We start from the raw sequence: 22311 nt of genomic DNA on the forward strand, positions 1-22311 counted from the left end.
GATGGAATACTTTGTCTAAATTCTACATTTGTCTTAATATGCGGTTACATGTTGTCAGTTTACCCACCTGCAATGATGGCTAGCACACGGTGCCACCTCCAGTTACTTGCTCCTTTACAATTTATTCACATATGTAAAAATTAACACGTTAATCAAGGTAAATCATGAGCCCTGGGGACAAAGAAGTAAGCATTCCCGGTTTACCCAGTTTGTCCTGATGTTGGAAATGATTCCAAGTGATTCTGGGTTTTATTGTTGTGGGTCTGTTTTGTTTTGAAATCATGAACGGAACTAATAATCAAAGGTGGGGGTGGGTGGGACGGTGGGAAGGAGAAGGAGTTAAAGAAAGCTACAGTGTTAAAGTTCACGTAATCTTATTAGTATTAGTTGAAACTGTCCAAACTTTTGGTCTGAATTAGCACTAGCTATTATTTCAGAAAGCACAGTGCTAATTTGGTTTCTAAGATTAATCTACTTAAAATAGACAAGCTTTTTGCTATATATGTATATGTAATAGCAACAGTTATTATATTTTTACGTAGTTAGTAAATATCCATTAAACTCATAGTCGTGAGTTTCTAATTTAGCTACTGTTTTTGTTTTACCAAGTACTTATTGTATATGATCTCTTTTATGTGTTTTGGATAAATGTTGGAAATTATGGAATATACATTGCCCGGTATGTAAACCACAAAAATATGTGGTTAACAATATTTCTTTCAAATTTTAAAATTTAGTGTGACAAAATTGGTTATCTTAGGAGACCAGGTAGAATGAAAGGGATGGCATTTGAATAACTTTTACTCATATTTCAAATAAATTATTTTATGAATGTTGTTGTGAAGTGCTGTCAAGTCAACTATGACTCATAGTGATCCGTCTATTCCCAGACTGTACATCTTGGCAGAAGCAGAAAGGCTCATCTTCCCCTCCCCCACCCCCACCCCCTCCACCCCCCGGAGGGACTGATGGGCTCCAATCACCAACCTTGTGGTTCATAGTCCATTGCTTGTCTTACAGAGTCACCGCACATGAATGGCCAGTGGTTCTCTTTCCCTGAGTTTATGGCCACCCCTATATATGGGGTCCTGATATGGAATCCTGGTGTGGCGCTGTGGGTTAATGCGCCAGACTGCAAAGCCATTTGAACTGTAAGGTCAGCGGTTCAAGCCCACCAGCTACTACTCAGAAACCCTGTACATGGTCGGGTCGGAATCGACTCGACGGCACTTAACAACAACAACAACAACAACAACATATCAGAGTTAGGTGATGAATTAGAGACATGAACAAGAAGAACACAAACAGCGCTGGCTTTAGTAGTGGCGAGCAAACCAGAGATTTAACCCACACACCCTAGTAAACATGTGAAATATAGGCAACCGTCTTGAAAAATTATTGCTAGATTGACTTTCTGCCTTGATTAGAAGGTAGGTTCATTTTGTTCTTGGACTCATCTTTAGAGGTCTTTGTGAAGAACGTGTTTGATGAAAAGACCCTTAAACATGAAGTCAAAGAAACTGGGTCCAGATTCTAGTCTTGAACAAATGACAAAATCTCTCTGAGACTCAGGTTCTAATCTAATAAAATGAAAATAATATTGACTAACTCATCATATTCTTTAAGCACTCGACCAGAAGGTCAGTTTGAATTGCAAGGCTGGCAGTTCAAACCCACCAGCTGCTCCTCGGAAACCCTATACAGGGTCGCTATGAGTCAGAACCAACTTGGTGGCACTTAACAACAACAAAAAACAGCATACAAGTATAAATATTATTTTTAAGGTGTGGTCATTTGATGATATACAAGAATTTATCTTTATTTCACAGAAATTTTTTTTGTCCTTTAAACACTTTAACGAGGTCTTGTGCAGCAGATTTGCCTAATGCAATACATCGTCTGGTTTCTTCACTTGCTTACATGAGTGTTGATTGTGGATCCAAGTAAAATGAAGTCTTTGACAACTTCAATCTCTTCTCCAGTTATCATGATTCTATTTATTCTTTACATTAAGGTGCAATTTTTGATCTTCATCAGTAATTATTTTAAGTCCTTTTTGCATTCAGCAAACAAGGCTGTGTCATCTACATATCACAGGTTGTTAATAAGTCTTCCTCCAATCCTAATGCCTTCTTCATATAATCCAGCTTCTCATGTTATTTGCTCAGCGTACAGATTGGATAAGTATGGTGAACAGACACAACCCTGGTACACATCTTTTTTGATTTTAAAACATTCAGAACTCCCTTGTTCTGTTCAAATGACTACCTCTTAGTCTATGTACAGGTGCCTCATGAACACAATTAAGTGTTCTGGACACTGTATAGGGTTTCCAAGGCTATAAGTCTTTGTGGGAGCAGAAAGCTCTCCATGGAGCGGCTGGTGGATTTGAACTGCTGACCTTGAGATTAGCAGCCAAATGCGTAATCCACTACACTACCAGGGCTCCCTGTATCTATTAGAAGTAACTGAAAACAGGAAGAGTCATTTTTTGTTTTTAACATATTCTAGGCCCAAACTGGCTCATGCACACAGCACAGTCTTTGGTTTCTGATGGTTGCTCTCAATGAAATTCCGTTACAGTCTACTTGTCCTTGATGTGTCAGTCTAGGAATGGAGCGCACTAGCTTCAGAGCTTTAGTTTAATGTCATGTACTCTTCCCTTGGCCCTTCTTTATTAAATGGAGCTGTTCAATTAATGACCTCTCTGAGCCGTCACCACCACCCTCTTTTTCATTTTATGGACAAACAAAAAAACAAAAAACAACAATCTGAGATTCACATACATGGTATTGTCACCCAGAATTCAACCCAGATACAGAAATATCCAAAGTAAAGCAAATCTACAGGAATGAAAATAGGAAACCAGAGTTAGCAGTTTGCAGCAACAACAAAAACACAAACTAAGAAGAGGGAATAGTGTAGTTTCAGAACTTTAAAATAGAGGATTTCAAGAAGAAAAATAAGTAAATAAAAATAAACCTAACTGTAAATCTAAAACTAGATCAAGTCCTATTCCTAACCCTAACCCAACCCCTACCTCTACTGCTATTCCTAATCATAAACCTAACACTACACAAAACCCTGAAACTAGTCTAGACCTAGCCATAGTCAGAACTGTAACTCCTTACTGTTACCCCCTACCCCACCAAAGTAAATGAATAAATAAAAGGACTAAAAACATAAAACAGACCGAGTGATTTGCTCACATTCCACAAAGCAAGGAACTATTGTCAACAGACCATCTGATTTCATGTTCCTAGTCACTAGACCACATGGGAATATGAATGGGCTCTACAGATCTAAACTTTCCAAAGTGATTTGGTGTTGTGAAAATAGGTCATGTTCTCACCTGAAAGAATTCCCCTTCAGTAATTTAGTCAAAAGCAAATGACTGGAGTCTGTAGCCTGAATTGCCTTAGAAGGTGATGTCACAGCCATGAAGACTATTCCCAGGGCCCTACAGATGGGGTGGGCGGACAGCGTGAGACAATCTTTTAAACAAATGAATCAATAAGCAAACAAAATGTTTGCAGGTAGTGGTCAAATGAAACAAGATATAAAAGGAGAATTCCTGATTGTTACATTAGATTGGCTAGTCAGAAAAGACCCTTTAGAGACCTTGTAAACTAAGTCCTGAATCCCACAAAGAAGTCATCTATAAGGAAATCTGGACAAATGATTCCAGGAAGAAGAAGCACAAAGGCTCCATCATGAGAAAGTATTTGGGATGTTTGAGGATCAGAAAAAAGGTATGGATTACCATCGGGCAAGATAAGGTGGGAGTCAGGTAGGAAATATTGTGAGGGCCCCGGGGACCATGGGAAGGAGTCTGGGTGGTATTCTAAGTAGGGTGTGATGTCACTAGAGGGCTTTTAGCAGACAAGTGGCTGGAATTCTGGTGAAGATGGATTGTTGGAAGATGAGTAGAAGAGTAGGAACAGGGAAGACATGTTCAGTAATTAGCTGTAGTTTAGGAATCCAAGATTTGGGTATTTTACCAATTGAAATTATCACTTGGGAGTGGGGGGATTTGATAGGAGAGATGTCAAAGAAATTATAAGCCATTTCATAAAGGCATTCAGAAGTCCCTTAAAGATTGGCATGGGTTCTCAAAGATTGTTCCCTAAGGATATCCCCTGAACCAGCAGAAACCGATCAGTCGTTGTACCTGGTGAGGCTCTCTGCAAAGACAATGACCAGCCCATTGGGTTATCTGGAAATGGTCACTTATGAGTGTAAATCGTAGCGGAGCCCTCGGTCTGTGATATTTTATCATAAGACTATAATGATAATGATACCTACTTTCCAGAGTTAAGAGAAACAAAGAGGATGATGCATATAGAAGGCTTTTACAATTTGCCTCACAAAAGTATGGCGTTTTTATCTTTAGTCATATCTACTTCGTTAGGTTCTGAGTATGGACGCACACGGGCATTTTGATTAATATTGTGTCCATCTGAAGAGGGACTGATTGGTTCTGGGCTATCCAAAGTGTAATTCAGAACTGATAATTTAGGCGTGCCCTGAGAGCTTGCTAGAGATGCAGAATCTCAGGTCCCACCTGAGACCCACTGAGCCCGAGTCTGCGTTTCAGCAAGATCAGCTGTGATTTGTGTCCTCATCCTTTAGTCTGTGTTTCTCTAAACTGAATAAAAGTCCGTCAGTCTCATCTCAGATGTTGCTGTGGTTAAGTGCTGTCAAGTCGTTGTCTACTCATAGCGAGCCTGTATTGGGTTTCTGAGGAGCAGCTGATGGGTTTGAACCACCAACCTTACAATTCAGTGCTTTGTCCTACAGCTCCACACCAGGACTGTGTGTATATGTGTACATTTGTGCAAAAAATAAGGCAGGCAGCTATACATAGTTAAGACCTACATTGTTGTCAGGTGTCATCGAATCGGTTCTAGCCCATTGTTTCCAAGGAGCAACTGGTGAGCTTGAACCACCGACCTTTCAGTTCAAACCAACTTTGCAGTCCAGTTCATTAACTCATAGCGCCATACCTGTGAAATTATACTCCCTGTGAAATAATAAAAATGGTTGTGTATATTCCTGTCAATGTTGGTGGTAATAGATATGAGAGTGGTCCTATTTTGGAGTAAGGAGCAATGGTGGTACTGTAGGATAAGCACTGGACTGTTAACCATAAATTGGCAGTTCATACTCTCCAGCTGCTTTTCAGGAGAAAGTTGAGGCTATCAAGTCCCGTAGAGATTTACGAAATCTTTAGCCTCAGAAACCTTATACCGGGTTCCTCTGAATTGGAATTGACTCTGTGGCACTGGGTTGTTTTGTTCTGTTTTTGGTGTATTTGTTGTTCCAACTCATAGTGACCCTGCGTAGGGTTTCCAAGGAGCGGCTGGTGAGTTTGAATTGCCAGCTTTGTGGGGCAAAGGTTGTGCCACACCAGGAGGAGCTGTAATACTTACTTCCCATATCTTAGTTCGTGCCGTGGTGTAGCCCTGTGGGTTAATGTGCTGGACTGCAGAGTCGGTTTGAACCACAAGGTTGATGGTTCAAACTCACCAGCTGCTCCTCAGAAACCCTATACAGGGTCACTATGACTTGGAACTGAATCAATGGCACTGAAGAAAACAACAATACTGTAGTTAGGAAGGTGTGAGTAGATATTATTTACCAACGAAAACAACTAGTAACCTATCCGGTAACTCTAAAGGGCTTCACTGTACCACTTGATTCTTGCCAAATGAGCCTCATGGCACAATGGTTGTGTCTTTGACTGAAGGGTTGGTAGTTGGACTCCACCAGGCCCTCCCTGAGAGAAAGTAGTGTCAGCCGGCTGTGGTCAAGATGGCAGCTTTAGAACCGTCTAGAGCAGCTCTGAGTGGGAAAGAACTCGACAACAGTGGGTCTCGTTTTGTCAACACACGCGCTGGCCCTACATCTAACACCACTTACATTTCTAAAGCACAGATTTAACACAGGTTTATCCTTGCACGTAACACTGCTTATATTCTTTCAAGGAAATATTGATCACACTTTGCTCTATCTGCTGCTTCATTAGGGAAATGCACAGATGGACTTTCTGAATAAAAGATCATACTCATGTTGCATTTCTGTAAGTCCTTTACATAAAAGAAAATATTGATACGTTTGTTGTGAACTTGATGTGGGGAATGCTTTCCATTTTTGTTTGAAGGTTTTCTGGGGGATCCTGTTTATTTCTTATGAAAATTAATTTTTTAAAAAACAAATGTAGATTGTTACTTCGACTTCAGTACTTTGTTTTATTTTTTATTTATATTATTTTTAACATTTATTGTGCGAATTGAGTGAAGGTTTACAGAGCAGATCAGTTTTCTGTTCAACAGTTCATACACATTTTGTTTCATCTCATTGATTACAATCCCCACAATGTAACGCACCCCCCATCCCACTTCCTCCCTGTGGTTCCTGTTTCCCTTCCTCCTTCCTTCCTAATCCTTTTGATCTTTGTCATTGGCTAAATGCTGTTCTTTGATCTCAAATGATGGATTATTCTAAAGTGTGCCTACCTCACCCACAAGCGTTATTATTCCCCTTGTTATTTTTATACTGGTGGTTGTTATGTGCCATGGAATCAGTTCTGATCCATAGCGACCCTGCTATGGGTTTCAGAGGCTGTAAAATCTTTATGGGAGCAGAAAGCCTCATCGTGCTCCCATGGAAACAGCAGTTTCGAACTGCTGACCTTGAAGATGAGCAACCCAACTCCCAAAGCTCCTTATTTTAATATTATAGCTATTTAATTTTAAACTGCAGATATTTCCCATATTGGAAATATACTCTATATGACTGTTTTACATGAGTTGTTCTTTTTTTTTTTTTTTTTTTTATGGTTACCTTATCAAAAGTTGTATTCATTTGACCCAACAGTGTATGAGAGAAACATATGGAACTTATTTTCTTTTCTTCTGGAAAAGAAATAATTGATTATAAGATTGAGCCCTTCTGAGTCTCAGGTGTTACCAGGATGGAGAGCCAGAAAGATACTGTAGTCCCTGGTTGTCTGAGCAGAGAACATTGTGCTTATAATTCAGATGATTAGCTTCAGTCATACTGCTTAAACACAGGTTGAAATTCAGAAAGCCCACATTCAAATGATTGCAGTAATGACAAATTAACACTTTAGGTTTTTTACAACATAGGATGAGATAACTAGGTTCCTATTAACTGCAGATTGTATTCAACCATATATGTTTTTTAAAGACTTTTTTTTTCTATGAAAGCATTAGAAAAATTTCTCTACAAAAACAAATTCTCCATTCGTTATTTTGGGTGATGGGATGCCTGAGTACGTTTTCAGAATCTCAAGCTTATCTCCTTTTAAATAGCCTTATTATTATTTTTTTAAACCAAGAAGAAATGACTTGACTATGTCCTGCGAGTGTTTTGAAGTGTGCCAAGTTTCACAACAGTCAAATGTAATGCAGATACCACTTACTTTATAATTATTGTTGTTGTTAAGTGCCGTCGAGGCCATTCTGACTCATAGCAACCCTGGATTTGGTTTCCAAGGAGTGACTGGTGGATTTTAACTGCCAACCTTGTGTTTATCAGTCCAGTGCTTAACCTACAGTACCACACCAGGATTTATAATTAAGCCCTATTAAAGGCTGACATCTCAAAAACCTGTGGTACTACAATGAAAAGAACAGAGGAGTAAAGTTCTTAGAGAAAGTTCTTCAGTTGCTCTTCAATTTACTTTGTGAGGTCCTGTGAGATATTAGTGAACCCCAGAGTGGGTAAGAAAAGGATGTGATTTAAACCCTATTTGGAGGACCTTCTCCTTAGGGGGCCCAAGTGAATTCATAGAGTTCATTTTTAATCCATTGGAAGGTATTATGTTCATTTAAAAAAGTGTCTTATCCCATCATGCCTATCCCTTTCCCAGTTGGTGTGTAAGACGTATGTGACCCATCATTCCTCTGTTGCTTCTCTGTGAGGTGGGAAGGGCGACGGCCAAAGTGGATGGCTCAGACGCCGATTCACTTTCAGACATTCCAGTGGCTGACGGGGAACCTTCTGACCCTGCTGCGCTGCACTTGTAGAATTTTCCTAGGGTTTTATTTATTTCATTTTTTATTTTTTGCTTTGAGTCTGATTCCATGCCCAGAAGTTTTCTTTTCAGCAGTGTTTATGTATTTAGCAGAATTTTCTGAGGTGGGTGCTACAGAATTTTCACAGCATGGGCTCACATTGCACTAAGACTTTGGGTATAACTTATATCAAGTGGAAAACTAGACAAGCACAAGCTTTAAAAGTGGCTTTGTGTGTGTGTGTGTGTGTTCTGCATTTGAAGTTTTTGTCTCTACTTCCTGTTGGGCTTCAGTGTTTTCAGCATTGCCACAAGAGAACAAAGTTAACATTAAAAAATATATTTTTTACTGAAGAATATGTGTTTTCAACTAAAGTCATTATCAAAGGGACTGTCATCGTGGGTCATCATGTACTGCCATTTTGCTTCTTGAGATATAAACTCTAAGATATAGTTAAATAAATACCTGTTTATTTCAAGAGAGGAAGAAATCACCCTACTGCTAGGCAAGGAACAGAGCTATTTGAAGACTGCCCATTTGAGAAGAAAACTATAGCATAATGTTGGGTAATCCTACCATTGTCCCTATTATCTTCGGCAGGGTAATGGGTTCCTTTTATATAGCTTTTCTAGCCACAGGCTTGTAACATGCAGCAAAAGATTGGGTTGTTGTTAAGTACCGTGGAATCGGTTCCGACTCATAATGACCCTGCACAAGGTTTCCGAGCTGTAAATCTTAATGGGAGCAGAAAGCCTCATCTTTCTCCTGCGGAACCACTGGTAGTTTCGAACTGGTGACCTTGAAGTTGGCAGCCTGACTCGTAGCCACTACGCTACCAGAGCTCCTCAACAACCCTGTATAGGGTCTCAGAGGCTGTAAATCTTTGTAGCAGCAGAGCGCCTCATTTTCCATAGAGTGACTGATGAACTCAAACCACCCACCTTGTGATTTGCTAAACTTGTGTTTATCCTGTAGAGCCACTGTGCTCCCCTAAGATTGGATGGGACAATGCAAATAAGGTGTTTGGGGCCCACCAAGGGGATTAGGCAGTGTGCTAATAATACAGATAAGGTACATGACACCCTTGTTGTTGTTTGTTGTTGTTGCTAAGTGCAGTTGAGTCAGTGCCGACTCATAGTGACCCTGTATAGGACTTCCAAGCAGCAGCTGGTGGGTTTGAACCACTGACCTTGCTGTTAGCAGTTCAGTACTTATCCTACAATGCTACACCAAGTAGCAGGATCATGCAAATAAAGTGTCTGGAAGCCTAATGAGGGGATTGGTCAGTTTTATCATCCCACTAGGCTTAATATGATCCATAGCAGCGTTAGAGGAAAACCTCAGTACTACCCAGGAGACGAGACCGGAGTGGACTGGGGCCTTTGGACCCGGATTTCTTGCACTGAGAACTTCCTAGACCCAGAAAGCTGTAATACTAGCAAAGGCTCGAGACAGTGAGAAGTGGTGGTAGAGAAATGCTGGCCGCAGAATGCGCAGGCCAGTGAAGGACGCAACCGTGGGGGTGCTGAGCCATGGAGTGAGAGAGCTGAGTGCCTTCGGGCACTTGGCGGAGCTGGGCTTACCAACCCAACCCATGGAGCACGAGAGCCGAACACCTTCCAGCTGAGGCTAACTGGCCGTACGGAGTGCCGCAACAACTTATTGGCGAAGCTGACCTTTGTAATACTTGTTCATTCAGGACAGAGGTCAGGCTGGCACAACCGGCTAAGCAGCCCAAGGGGTCAAGGGCCAAGTAGCTGAGCATCAGGGATTAGCCTGCCTGTGGGATACACAGTACTGTATTATGAGTCATTCCTGATACCCCTAACTTTCCTAACAGACCCCATAACTGTTAGTGTGGTCTATGAGGTCTGTCTGGCCATTGCAAGGAATTATTGAACCCAGCAGAGAAGTAGAAAGTGTCGTGGGAGGGATGGTGGGTATCAGAATTGGTTAAAAAGTTGGAAAGAGGAGGGCTGCCTGACCTCTGCCTCGTAGGAATTAGCCTTGAGCTGATTCTTCTTGATTCTCCTCCCCCCTTGTGAAGAGGAGGCTGTTTGCCCTCTCCATGCCACATTCACATCCGCCATTGCTAATCTCATCTACACCAATTGCCAAAGGTCCTGCTGCTGGTGGTGGTGGTTATGTGCCATGGAGTCGGTTCCCACTTATGGCGACCCTGCATAGAGTTTCTAAGGGCTGTAATTATTTACAGGGTCAGAGAGCGTCACCTTTCTCCCACAGAAACCACTGGTAGTTTGGAACTGCTGTCCCTGAGGTTAGCAACCCAAATAGTAACCACTACGCTACCGGAACTCCTTGGTCTAAGGTCCTGATCTATAGTAAAGGGTTGGTATTTACAGTGGAACCCATACATTCCTTCCACAAGCATTTATTGGGTCCTACCAATTCGTAGGACCCAATTCGTAACCACTACGCTAAGGAGCTCTGGTAGCGTAGTGGTTACGAATCGGGCTGCGAACCTTAAGGTCAGCGGTTCGAAACTACCAGCTGCTCCGCCGGAGAAAGATGAGGCTTTCTACTCCCGTAAAGATTTACACCCTCGGAAACCCTATACAGGGTCGCTATGGGTCGGAACCGACTCGATGGCACATAACAACAACAACAACCACTCTTCTCCGGTAGCGTAGTGGTTACGATTCGGGCTGTGACGCTCAAGGTCAGCAGTTCAAAACTAGAAGCTGTTCCATGGGAGAAAGATGAGGCTTTCTGCTCCCATAAAGATTTACATACTTGGAAACCCTGTACAGGGTTGCTATGAGTCGGAACCGACTCCACAGCACAGTCTTCTCCAGTCGCTCCTTAGAAACCCTCTAAAGGGTCACTATGGGTCGGAACTGACTCGGCGGTACTTAACAACAACAACAGCCACTCATCTGTCAGTTTGTCATACTGTGGTGGCTTGTGAGTTGCTGTGATTCTTGAAGCTATACCATGGGTATTTTAAATACCAGCAGGGTAACCCATGGTGGACATGTTTCAGATGAGCTTCTAGACAAAGACAGACTTGGAAGAAGGAGAGATGAACTACTTCTGAATATTTAGTCACTGAAAACCTTATGAATAGCAGAGAAACACTGTCAGATATAGTGCTGAAAAATGAGCCCCTTAGTATGGAAGGCACTCAAAATGCGACTGGGGAAGAGCTGCCTCCTCAGAGTAAAAAGAGGAAGACCCCCAGTGAGATGGATTAGCAGAGTGGCAGCATCAATGGGCTCACACGCATGGAAAGGATTGTGAGGTTGACCCAGGGCCAGGCTGTGTTTTGTTCTGTTGTGCACAGCGTCCCTATTAATCAGTACTAACTCAATGGCACCTAACAACAAGAAATTAAGAATTTGGGCTCATTAAACCTGGTCTTGGCTAAAGTTGAACTCCATTATAGCAAGGAAAATCCTCCCTTAAATTGATTTTATTAACAATGTTTGTGCAATGTAGTAGGGCAGGAAACATAGTCGACTTGAACAGGAAAATTGCTTTTTTAAAGTTTATTAACAAACAGAGTCCCTGTCAGTAACCTACAAAGCAAAACAAAAAACCATATACTGTGGCTAGAAAGGAGATCCCAACTCCTATAGCGAAGGGTAGAAGGCTGCCCACATAGGGTTACCAAGGCTGTAAATCTCTACAGAAATAAGACAGCCACATCTTCCTCCCACGGGTCAAACCACCAACCTTTCAGCTAGCAGCAGAACACTTAACCACTGCACTACCACAGCAGTTAGAATATATATATAAAAAAAAAATTAACCAGCTGAGATATATTGACAAAATGTTGGGGAAATGATTAGCTATCCGTTTCCATAATAAACATAATGGATATTTCTGAAGCAGAAGTTTTTAAGCGGAAGTAATTAAGTCTCTCTTGTTTTGGCAGGGAAAGGTTTAGAAGAGGTACGTGTTAAGGAATAGATAAAGAGGAAACAAGGAGAAGTGGGTAGCCATGAGCAAAGCCAGACTTTGGAGCAAATGTGTGACTTAGGAGAACTTCTTTAGTTAGCATGTCTTGGGGCACATCTAAGACTCATCTCAGCTGTCTGAAAGTAGCAACTTTCATTTTAAAAACATTTTCTTTCCAAATTCTTGTTGTTTCAGAATTATGGTTTGAGGTTGCTTAGTGCCATCGAATCAGTTGTGGCTGCTAGTGACCCTGTACAGTTGTTCCACGGAGCAGCTAAGGGGTTTGAACTGCTGATCTTGTGGTTCGCAGTCCAGTGCTGATCCTACAGTGCCACACCATGACCTTCCCAGTTAACCTATCCATTTTAATAATCAGATATATCATTTAAACATTTTTAAAAATTTAATACATTGTGGAGATATTTGAGACTTGAAATCATAAACTTTGGTAATTTTTAGCCTTGTATTATGTGATGAAAATAATATTAGCAATACCATTGTATACTCTGTTTAAAAATCTTCAACCATTTTTATGGTGGTACAGTAGGTTACATGGGAGCATGGTGGCTCTGTACAATAAGCACTGCACTGCAAACCATAATGTCCATGGTTCGAACCCACCAGCTGATCCATGGGATAAGGATAAAGCTTTCTGCTGCTCCCCAAAAGATTTTTAAAAGCCTCAGAAACCCTATACAAGGTCACTATGAGTCAGAACCAATTTAAGGGCACAACAGTGGATTACGTGTTGAACTGCTAATTGCAAGGTCAGCAGTACAAATCCACCAGCTGCTCCATCGGAGAAAATAGTTTTCTATTTCTGACCCATAGCAACCCTATACAGGGTTGATGGTACTTAACAACAGCAATACATTTAGCTAGCAACTAGACAAAGAGAGTATGGAAATGACAGAAACCACTCTAAAAGTTCCATAGGCTGGATCCCTGCAGGATCAACTCGAGAGCAGTGGGTCTGTTCTTCATTGTCTATCAACCAATAAATTAACTTATCTGAAATGAAAATGATTTGTTCATACCAAGTAGACTGATCTCCTGCTTACGTCCCCAAATGCCCTCACTTGTCACCAGCCAGAGTGGATAGTAAGTTGTATTTAACTTGATGAAGGAATCAGTACTTTTATTTCCTTCTTTTGGATTAGCATGCTTGTAGTTACCTGTAATGTCCCATACTCTATGCAGAGGACCAGTTACTAAATCAAACGAACAAACAGCTTTCCATCCTAAGAATGCTACACAGACGGCGAGGGTACCAAATGCTCTCACTGGTGTTAGTTTGTTAGCATCAGACTTTTACAAAGTCATCCAAATTTTTTATGTAGGTGAGTTAAAGAGATTTACTGGGGTGACTTTGTTAATATAAAAAAGGAACTTTTTTCTTAAACACTGTGAGTCTAAAAGGTAAGCATGAAGATGGACCAGATATCTTCTTGCCTCCCTGATACTGCCTGCCAGCTGTGACCTTTCTTACTACAATGAATCCCCTCATCTTTACTGCTATGCGCAAGGTACAGCGTTTCATTTTTCTTCCTACTTGGACTTCCTGTAGAATGCACACCCCATATAGTTCTTTAAATTCATACTGTTGTGAGAACAAGTAAGTCTTTCTGTTCTCTCCTTTGTTAACTGTAAACCTTGTAGAGCAACAGTTCTTTCGTGCCCTCTGTAAATTGCTGGACTCTGCTCAAATTAAACACTGTAAGATTATCAGCAGGTTACAAAAGTGTGCAGTTATCTTTCTCTTCAGCAATTTTTGTGTCACATCGTCTTGATGTGGAAAATGCTAACAAATTCAAACGAATTAATTGTCTCATACTCACCCCTGGTAAATCAGGACCCAGTGTCTAACACAAAAAGTAGGGGGACACATGTACACTTTTGCTCTTCTTTGAGGACTAAAATAGAAAGAAGAAAGTTATGTATATAAAGGACATAGGAGTTATTTTTTAATCTAAACACCAAGTCAGATCTACTTTTTACTTGCAGTGAAATAAAATGGAATGTGTGTGCAATTTTGTAACCAGACAGACACGGTTCAAATCTTGGTTCTGCTACTTAATAATTGTGGGACATTGGGAAAATTCCTTAACCTTTATGAGTCTAAACTTTCAAATCTGTAAAAATCCTTGCAGTTCTTATATGTGGAGGGTAGTTGAGAAAGTTCAGTGAGGTAAAACACTGATATAACAGTACTAAGTCCTTCATAGATTTGCATCATAACACTAGCTGCTATAAAAAATAACACACACACAAACCTCAGTAATTGGATGCATTGAATTATATTTCTCACTCTGGAATAGTCCACTGTGCATGTTCCTAATCAGCAGATAGCCTTCTATCCAGTATTTCCGAAATCCACGTTTATTTCACCTGTTGCTCAGAGATTTTGGAGTCCTCTATACTTAGCTGCTGTTGCACTGTGGGTTAATATGCCAGACTGCAAAGCTGTTTGAACTGCAAGGTCGGTGGTTCAAACTCACCAGCTGCTCCTCAGAAACCCTATACAGGGTCACTATGGGTTGGAATTGACCCGACAGCACTTAACAACGTATTAAGCTAGTGGAGTCCTGGTGTGGTGCTGTGGGTTAATGCACTGAACTGCAAAGTTGGTTTGAACCACAAGGTCGGCAGTTCAAGCTTACTAGCCATTCCTCAGAAACCCTATACAGGGTTGCTATGGGTCAGAACTGACTCGATGGTACTTAACAACAGCAATACATTTAGCTAGCAACTAGGCAAAGAGAGTATGGAAATGACACAAACCACTTTAAAGTTCCATAGGCTGGAAACCACACACACTGATGGAGTGTACGTTTGAATTGGCAAGAACTGGTTGAATAGCACCGAACTGGTAACTGCAAGGCTGGAAGTTCAAACCCACCAGCCACTCTGGGAAACCCTTTACAGTGTTGCTATGAGTCAGAACTGACTGACACACCACAATAGATACAAGGTCGCCTGGGTGACCACTTTCTAATCATGACTTCATGCAACGTAAGAGGGAGAACCAACATTGGTGGGCACTTTGTCCACTTTTGGATGCCCAGGTGGTACAGTGTTAAGCGTTGGACTGCTAACGGAAAGCTCAGCGTCTTGAGCCTACCAGCACTCCTCTGGAGAAAGATGTGCTCGTCTGTTTACGTCAAGATTCACAGCCTCAGAAACCCTATGGAGTGGCTCTCCTCTGCCCTGTCGGGTCGCTGCGAGTAGAATGGGCTCAGTGGCAGTAGGGTTACCCACTCCTGGAATACTGTTTACTCCTCGCCTACTTCACTGTCTAGAACCAAAGCAACTACTTGCCAGCAAGTCAATTCTGAGTCCTGGTGTGTCAGAGAAGAACTGAGCTCCATCTGGGCATCCTATGCCTAGGAGCCTTCGGAAGCAGTTCACTAGGCCTTTCTCCAAGGAAACTCAGCATTGGTTCAAACCACCAACCTTTCAGTTAACACCCAAGTGCTTAACCTAGTGTGTCACCTAGGGACCCCATACTTCACTGTCCAGTTAGCAGTTAATGAGACCCTCGTTATTAACAATATAATGGAGAGAAGGGGAGGAGTAGATGGTTTATCGATCACGTTAGTGGTTGTAAGCATCTAGAATTTATAACAAAGAAACCTTCTCTTTTATCTATATTCTATTAATAGATGCGTTTAGTAGCCAACATCATTTACTTTACTGTCTACCAGGCATTTCACCCTGTTCAATTCTGAACTTCAGATTTGTCACAGAAATAATCTTGTGACGTGTGTTTTCTTCCCAATGTTAACCATAGATACAAGCCATCAAATTTATATATACTATTTTTAAGGTATATGTTAAAAGTACATTGCAAGCTGTCACAGCCAAGAAGTCCCTCAAGTTTATATTCCTTCGATTTGTAACGGAAATAATCCTGCTCCATGTAACATGACGGCTAAATGTAATTTGGGATCCTGAGTGGCATGCTGGAAAAGAAAAAGGACATTAGACAAAAACGAAGGAAATGTAAGTAAAGGATGAGGTTTAGTTAATGCTAATGTATCAGTGCCACCACTCTGTCAGTTTGTCGTATTGTGGTGGTTTGTGTGGCTGTGGTACTGGAAGCTATGCGATTGTTATCTCAAATACCAGCAGAGTTACCCCTAGTGGACAGGTTTCAGCTAAGCTTCCAGACCAAGACAGACCAAGACAGGCTCGGATCCACTGTCAACACTCATGGAAGCAGCAGCCAAGAAATCAAACGACGTATTACATCATGCAGATCTGCTGCACAAGACCTCTTCAAAGTGTTCAAGAGCAAAGATGTCAGTTTGAGGACAGAGGTGTGCCTGACCCAAGCCATGGTATTTTCAATACCTCATGTGCATGTGAAAGTTGGACAATGAATAAAGAAGACCATAAAAGAATTGATGCATGTGAGTTGTGGTGTTGGAGGAGAATATTGAAAGTCCAGCCAAAAGAACAAACAAATCTGTGTTGGAAGAAGTATAACCACAGTGGTCTTTAAAAATCAGGTTGGCTAGACTTCTTCGTCTCTCCTATTTTGGACATATTATAAGGAGGGACCAATGCCTGGAGGAGGACATCATGCTTAGTAAAGTGGAGAGGAGGCGAAAAATAGGAAGACCCCCCAATGAGATGGAGCGGCACAGTGATATCAGAAGTGGGCTCCAGGGTAACCACAATTGTGAGGTTGATACAGGACCCGGCAGTGTTTCATTCTGTTGTGTCAAGGATCGCTATGAGTCGATATCGACTCCATAGCACCTCACAACAACAGCAGTGTGACAATATGGGTTTGTTCATTGTGACAAATATCCCCTACTAATATTTACCCTATTCAGGCTCACTATGAGTCAGAACTTACTCAATGGCACTTAACAACAACAAAATTAACCATGGAGCCCTGGTGTGGTGCTGTAGGATAAACACTAGACTGTTAACTGCAAGATCAGCGGCTCACACCCACCAGCCACTCCTCAGAAACCCTATACAGAGTTACAATGAGTCAGAACTGATTTGTGGGTACTTAACAACAACAATAAAAACCAAACCAAACCCACTGCCATGGAGTGGATTCTAACCCATAGCAACTGTACATAGAGTTTCCGAGACTTTAAATCTTTATGGGAAGAGACAGCCTCATCTTTCTTCCCCAGATTAGCTGGTGGATTTGAACCACCAATCTTACACTTAGCAGTCCAGTGCTTATTCCACAGCACCACCAGCATTCTTTATCCTGTTACTATAAGATGTGACCAATAGGAGAAACTGGGTATAAGGTATATGAGAACCCAGTATAATTGTCATAATTTTTCTATAAATCTGAAACTGATCTAAAAAGATTTGTTTGAACAAAAAGTGCATTACAATCACAGTAATCTACATATTTATTGAGTATGTATAGTGTAATGTTGTCATATGCTACAGAGCTAGTCTCTCCTTTTCAACTTTCATCTTGCCTCTGTAGATTTCCTGTAATGAATACATTGATGTTGTATTGGTTGCCATTAAGTCAATTCTAACTGAGGACATGTGCCTATTTAAGAACATCTTATCCAGCTTTTGGCACTTGTAAATGCCCTAATAATGTTTGCTTCTTTTTCTATCTTCTTTTTCCCTCAAAATCTCTAGCAATCCTGAAAATGAACAAGGTGAACTTGATTTGGCTGTAAAAAGGATTGAGTTAATAAATCATTCAAATTTTCAACTTCAGGGCTATGAGGTACATATGGGGATATGAGCCCAATACCCTTCTGGCTCTTTTCTCTGTTCTGTCTTTAAGGTGTATAAGACTGCATAGACCAGTTTTACTTATTAGAATGCTAGTCAGTAATGATCAATCTGGTTGTAGTTTTGTGCTGTTAAGTCAGTCCTGACTCATAGTGACCCTGTATAGGGTTTCTGAGGAGCAGCTGGTGACTTTTAACTGCCGACCTTATGGTTCTAACCAACCTTGTAGTCCAGTGCTTATCCTAAGTGTCACACCAGAAGTCCAATGATCAGTCTTGAAAACTTTATATGACAATGCACTACAGCAGACTATGTGATAAGAATAGAAATGGTGGGAATTTTAGTGATTTTTTTCCCCCACTTATTTCCTGAATTCTAAAATGTTGCTGTTTTATTTTACAACTATAAAGAACTTTCTTTATATAAAAAAGACCCTAAGGTATAGTCTTGAAAATTATTTCAGATCCTACTTTATCAAATACACATTGTGTATGCACACACACAACATATAAATACGTATGGAAAGATTCCATGTGTCAGTATCATGAAAAGGTAAAACATTTTAAAATACAACTTTCAATTACTTTTATTTCTCCTTCTTTAACTGCCCAAATGGCACATCACTCAGATTTGCATGCAAAAGTCAGTGTCTCTGAAAGTTCAATAGCAACAGACTTTTAATAATTCTGCATTTTAAAAACTTCCTTAGCTTATGTTTTGGACTATTATAACGTCATACTGGCGACGTCTTAATTTCTCCAAATGCACTTGTACCCATTTCAGCAATATTTATATGTGAAAGGAAGTAGAAGTACGAATTCAGATTTGTTGACCCTTGAGATCTTATATTGACCTTAGTAGGTATTAACTTTTTAGATCAATAAGACCTTAAAGAAAAGTCAATATCTACTTGTTAATTTGCACCTTGAAAATGGTACACATTTTGTTCTTCATTATTACCCTACTTATTTCAGTCTTTAACCAAAAAAAAAAAAAAAATGTCTTTACTGTTTCTACCCAGAGATCATCACGTCAGAGCGTTCTAGTTTTGGGGTTTAAGGAGATAATCATTGGGCGAAGTGGTCATTCATGAGTGGTTCATTTTTGTTTCTTGGCTGTTTCATGCTGTCCAAGAAAAATGAGAGCTACCTAATTGTATTTTATTTAACATTGTTATTAATATTTGAGAAACAATTTGAAGCAACCTCAGATCCCTGGCAGGAATATTCTACTGTATATGTGAGACATGAGAAGAAAGCTAATTGGAAACAAGTGGTCTGAAATGGGATGATGTGAGAAGGCTTTATTTGTCCATGCCTAATGAAAGAGATGGGTGCAAACGAGCACTCAGCATCTACTTTTTACCTTCTAAAAACACTTGTATAATTTTCAAGCACAGAAAGCTTCTTAGTAAGGACTTCTTGCACTTATTTAAATGTTAGAGGCCTGTGCTTCTCAAGTTTTATGAAGTGTTTCAGTTTTAAGTACTGCTAGAGAAGTGGCTTTTCACATCATACTTGTTTTGTATATTAAATTGGAAATGTCAAGTTTTGCATAACTTGAAATGTCTCAGAATTGCCTATTGCTGAAATTCAAATGTCAGAACAATACTTCTGCACATATATGACTCTGATATTTCAACTCTAAAAACCTCATAAATGATTCAGTATCACTTTGACCTTGCTATGATATAACTTTAGAAAGGGTCAGAGTAATTTTAATCTGGTTTAGGGAGTGGCGGGCATGCAGTCCAGGTATAAACCAGTAATCAATCTCTCCATCCTTTCATGATCATTAATCTCTTCATAGATATATAATTATTTTGGTGACGAATATTCGTTTTCACGAGGATTCTTTTTATATGTAGCACCATTACAAAAGTGAAGCTATTTCGTTTTTAAGCAAAAGAACTGGTTTGTATTTTACCGTACTTTGTGTTGTTGCTAAATACCATTGAGTAGGTTCCAACTCATAGTGACCCTGTGTAGGATTTATGAGGGTTTGAACCGCTGACCTTGTGGTTAGCAGTCCAGTGTTTGTCCTACAGTACCATAGCAGGTCCTCATACTTTGTAGTATTATTAATTGACTGTCATGCTTCCTCAGTATTGTGTGTGTGGGGGGGGTATGGTTTCTAGGACATAAGCCAATGGTAGAGAGGCCTATAGAAATAGACCTTCTATCGTTAATTTACTCTTCCAAAGTCTGTGTGGCATCTGTATATTTAGTATGAAAACGTTTGGAGCGACAGTGACTCTCATTGAGCGTGGAACTCTGGATCTTGATTTCGAGTTTCTATTTATTGCTACAGGTTCTCATTGTTTAAAACTGTAAAATATTGTTAACCATTGTCGTTAAGTGTCTTCAAGTTGGTACCGACTCATATCAATGTGTATATGGTTTCCGAGGAGCAGCTGGTGAGCTTGAACCACTGACCTTGCAGTTCAAACCGACCTTGCAGTCCAGCGCATTAGCCCACAGCGCCACACCAGGACTCCACTGATGTGATAGTAATAGTTTTGAAATGAAATATTTTTATGTTGAGTATTTCTTTTCATTTCCTATGAAAGGAAAGCTTGCCCCAGGGGAGCTGTAACCTGTAGTTCTTGTTGTTAAGTACCGTGGAGTTGGTTCCTACTCATAGTGACCCTGCACAGGGTTTCCGAGGCTGTAAATCTTTACGGGAGCAGAGCGCCTCATCTTTCTCCCTTGGAACAGCTGATGGTTTCAAACTGCTGACCTTAAGGTTCCGATTCATAGCGACCTTTTATAGGATTTTGGAGGAGCAGCTGGTGGATTTGAACCACGGACATTGAGGTTTGCAGTCCAGTGCTGATCCTACAGCGACATACCAGGACTCCATTACTGTAGCACTTTGTTGTTGTTGTTGTTAAGTACCGTGGAGTCGGTTCCAACTCATAGTGACCCTGCACAGGGTTTCCGAGGCTGTAAATCTTTACGGGAGCAGAGCGCCTCATCTTTCCCCTGCAGAACGGCTGGTAGTTTCGAACTGCCAACCTTGAGGTTAGCAGCCCAATTCGTAACCACTACGCTACCAGAGCACTGGAGGAGTCTTATTTTCATGCATGTTCCTAGTAGCCTGATCTACTTCCTCTTTTAGGATACAATGTTTTGACAATTAAAATATGTCAACATTTTAATGTAATAAATTTGATATGTTTGGGGTCTGAGTCAGAAATAAAATGTTCCATTTGGGCCATTGCATAGTGTGTGTCTTTGCATGTTTCCTATTTCCTCTGCTGGGAGATGAGTGAGAAGTCAGCTCTGTAAATTAAATGTTATGACAAAATATCTTTCAGTGGTAGGCATGATACTGAGGTAAGGCTGGAGTGGATTTTGTTTAAAGCACTTACAGCATGATGAGTACAATCTGAATAAAAACTACTGCTCAGGATTTCCTAGAATCAGCAGAAAACTTCATCTTGCAAAGTGTTTAAAATAGGCTCATTTCATAAGGTGAATTGCTTAAGGTATATATCACAGTTTGGAAGCAGAATTGCTGAATGGTTTGAAGGATCATTTATATATGGTCTATGTATGTGTTTATACGTGAACAATGGCGATCTCAAGAAGTGTTTTCCACTACTGGAGCTCAAAGTGTACCTTCTCTCTCTCTTTACACAACTGCATAAAAAAGGTGAGATCAAAATGCCCACAGTGTATTTCATGCCCACCATGGCACAAACAAAGAAGGACTTCTATTCCAGATCTCCATCATATCATTGAAGATGCTCTGGTACTTTACTAACTTTATTTGTGTCTGTCTCAACTCTTGAATGTTGCCTTTGCGTAGCAATGACAGACTGAAAAGAACAAAGACATTTCTCTTGAATTGTGTTCAACTTGGTTAGAAAAGCCTCTTTCAAGTAAATTTCAAGAAATCTTTATGTGTATATATCCATACATCTATATTGTTGTTGTTGGAAGCCTAGTATGCTGCTGTAGGATCAGTACTGGACTGGTAACTGCAAAGTCAGCAGTTCAAATCCACCACCTACTCCCTGGAAGCCCAAACAACAACATGTTAAGTGCTGTCAAGTCAATTCTAACTCGTGGCAACCCTGTCTAGTGTTTACAGAGAACAGCTGGTGAGATTGAACTGCTGTCCTTGCCAGCATTAATCCTACAAGACCACACTCTAAATATGTAAAATCCAAATGCAAATTCACTGTGGTTGAATCGATTTCAACTCATCGTGATGCTACAGGGTAGAGTCTAACTGGTTCATGGGGTTCCCAAGGCTGTAAATCTTTCCAGAAGCAGACTGCCTCATCTTTCCCCCCTCAGAATGACTAGTGGGTTCAAACTGTCCACCTTCAAATTAGCAGCCCAGTGCATCACCAGATTTTTTTATGTAAATATAGATATATAATATGTACCCAAACTCCAGTTCTTATGTGCTTCCTGGCCTTATGTTTTCCTTCTTCGTTCCCATAGATCAATCAGTAAGCTTAGGTGAGTACCTAGGATAAGCATCTGGTATCACCAGTTACCAGAATGGCGGGTACAGGGAAACCACAGGACATGACTGTGCCAACATTGGAACTCCATCCCAACGAATTGAAAATCCCATTGCATTACACTATAGGCATCATTGA

At 40.6% G+C, this 22311-nt stretch overlaps 1 protein-coding gene across 1 annotated transcript in view; it reads left to right on the forward strand.

Annotated features, from left to right (window-relative positions):
• Nucleotides 1–22311, forward strand: part of VTI1A (vesicle transport through interaction with t-SNAREs 1A) — a 448264-nt gene that overhangs the window by 113778 nt on the left and 312175 nt on the right. The window lies entirely within an intron of this gene.

Source organism: Chrysochloris asiatica, unplaced genomic scaffold (assembly GCF_000296735.1).
Source record: "Chrysochloris asiatica unplaced genomic scaffold, ChrAsi1.0 scaffold00003, whole genome shotgun sequence".
In the NCBI taxonomy this organism is placed as follows: Eukaryota; Metazoa; Chordata; class Mammalia; order Afrosoricida; family Chrysochloridae; genus Chrysochloris; species Chrysochloris asiatica.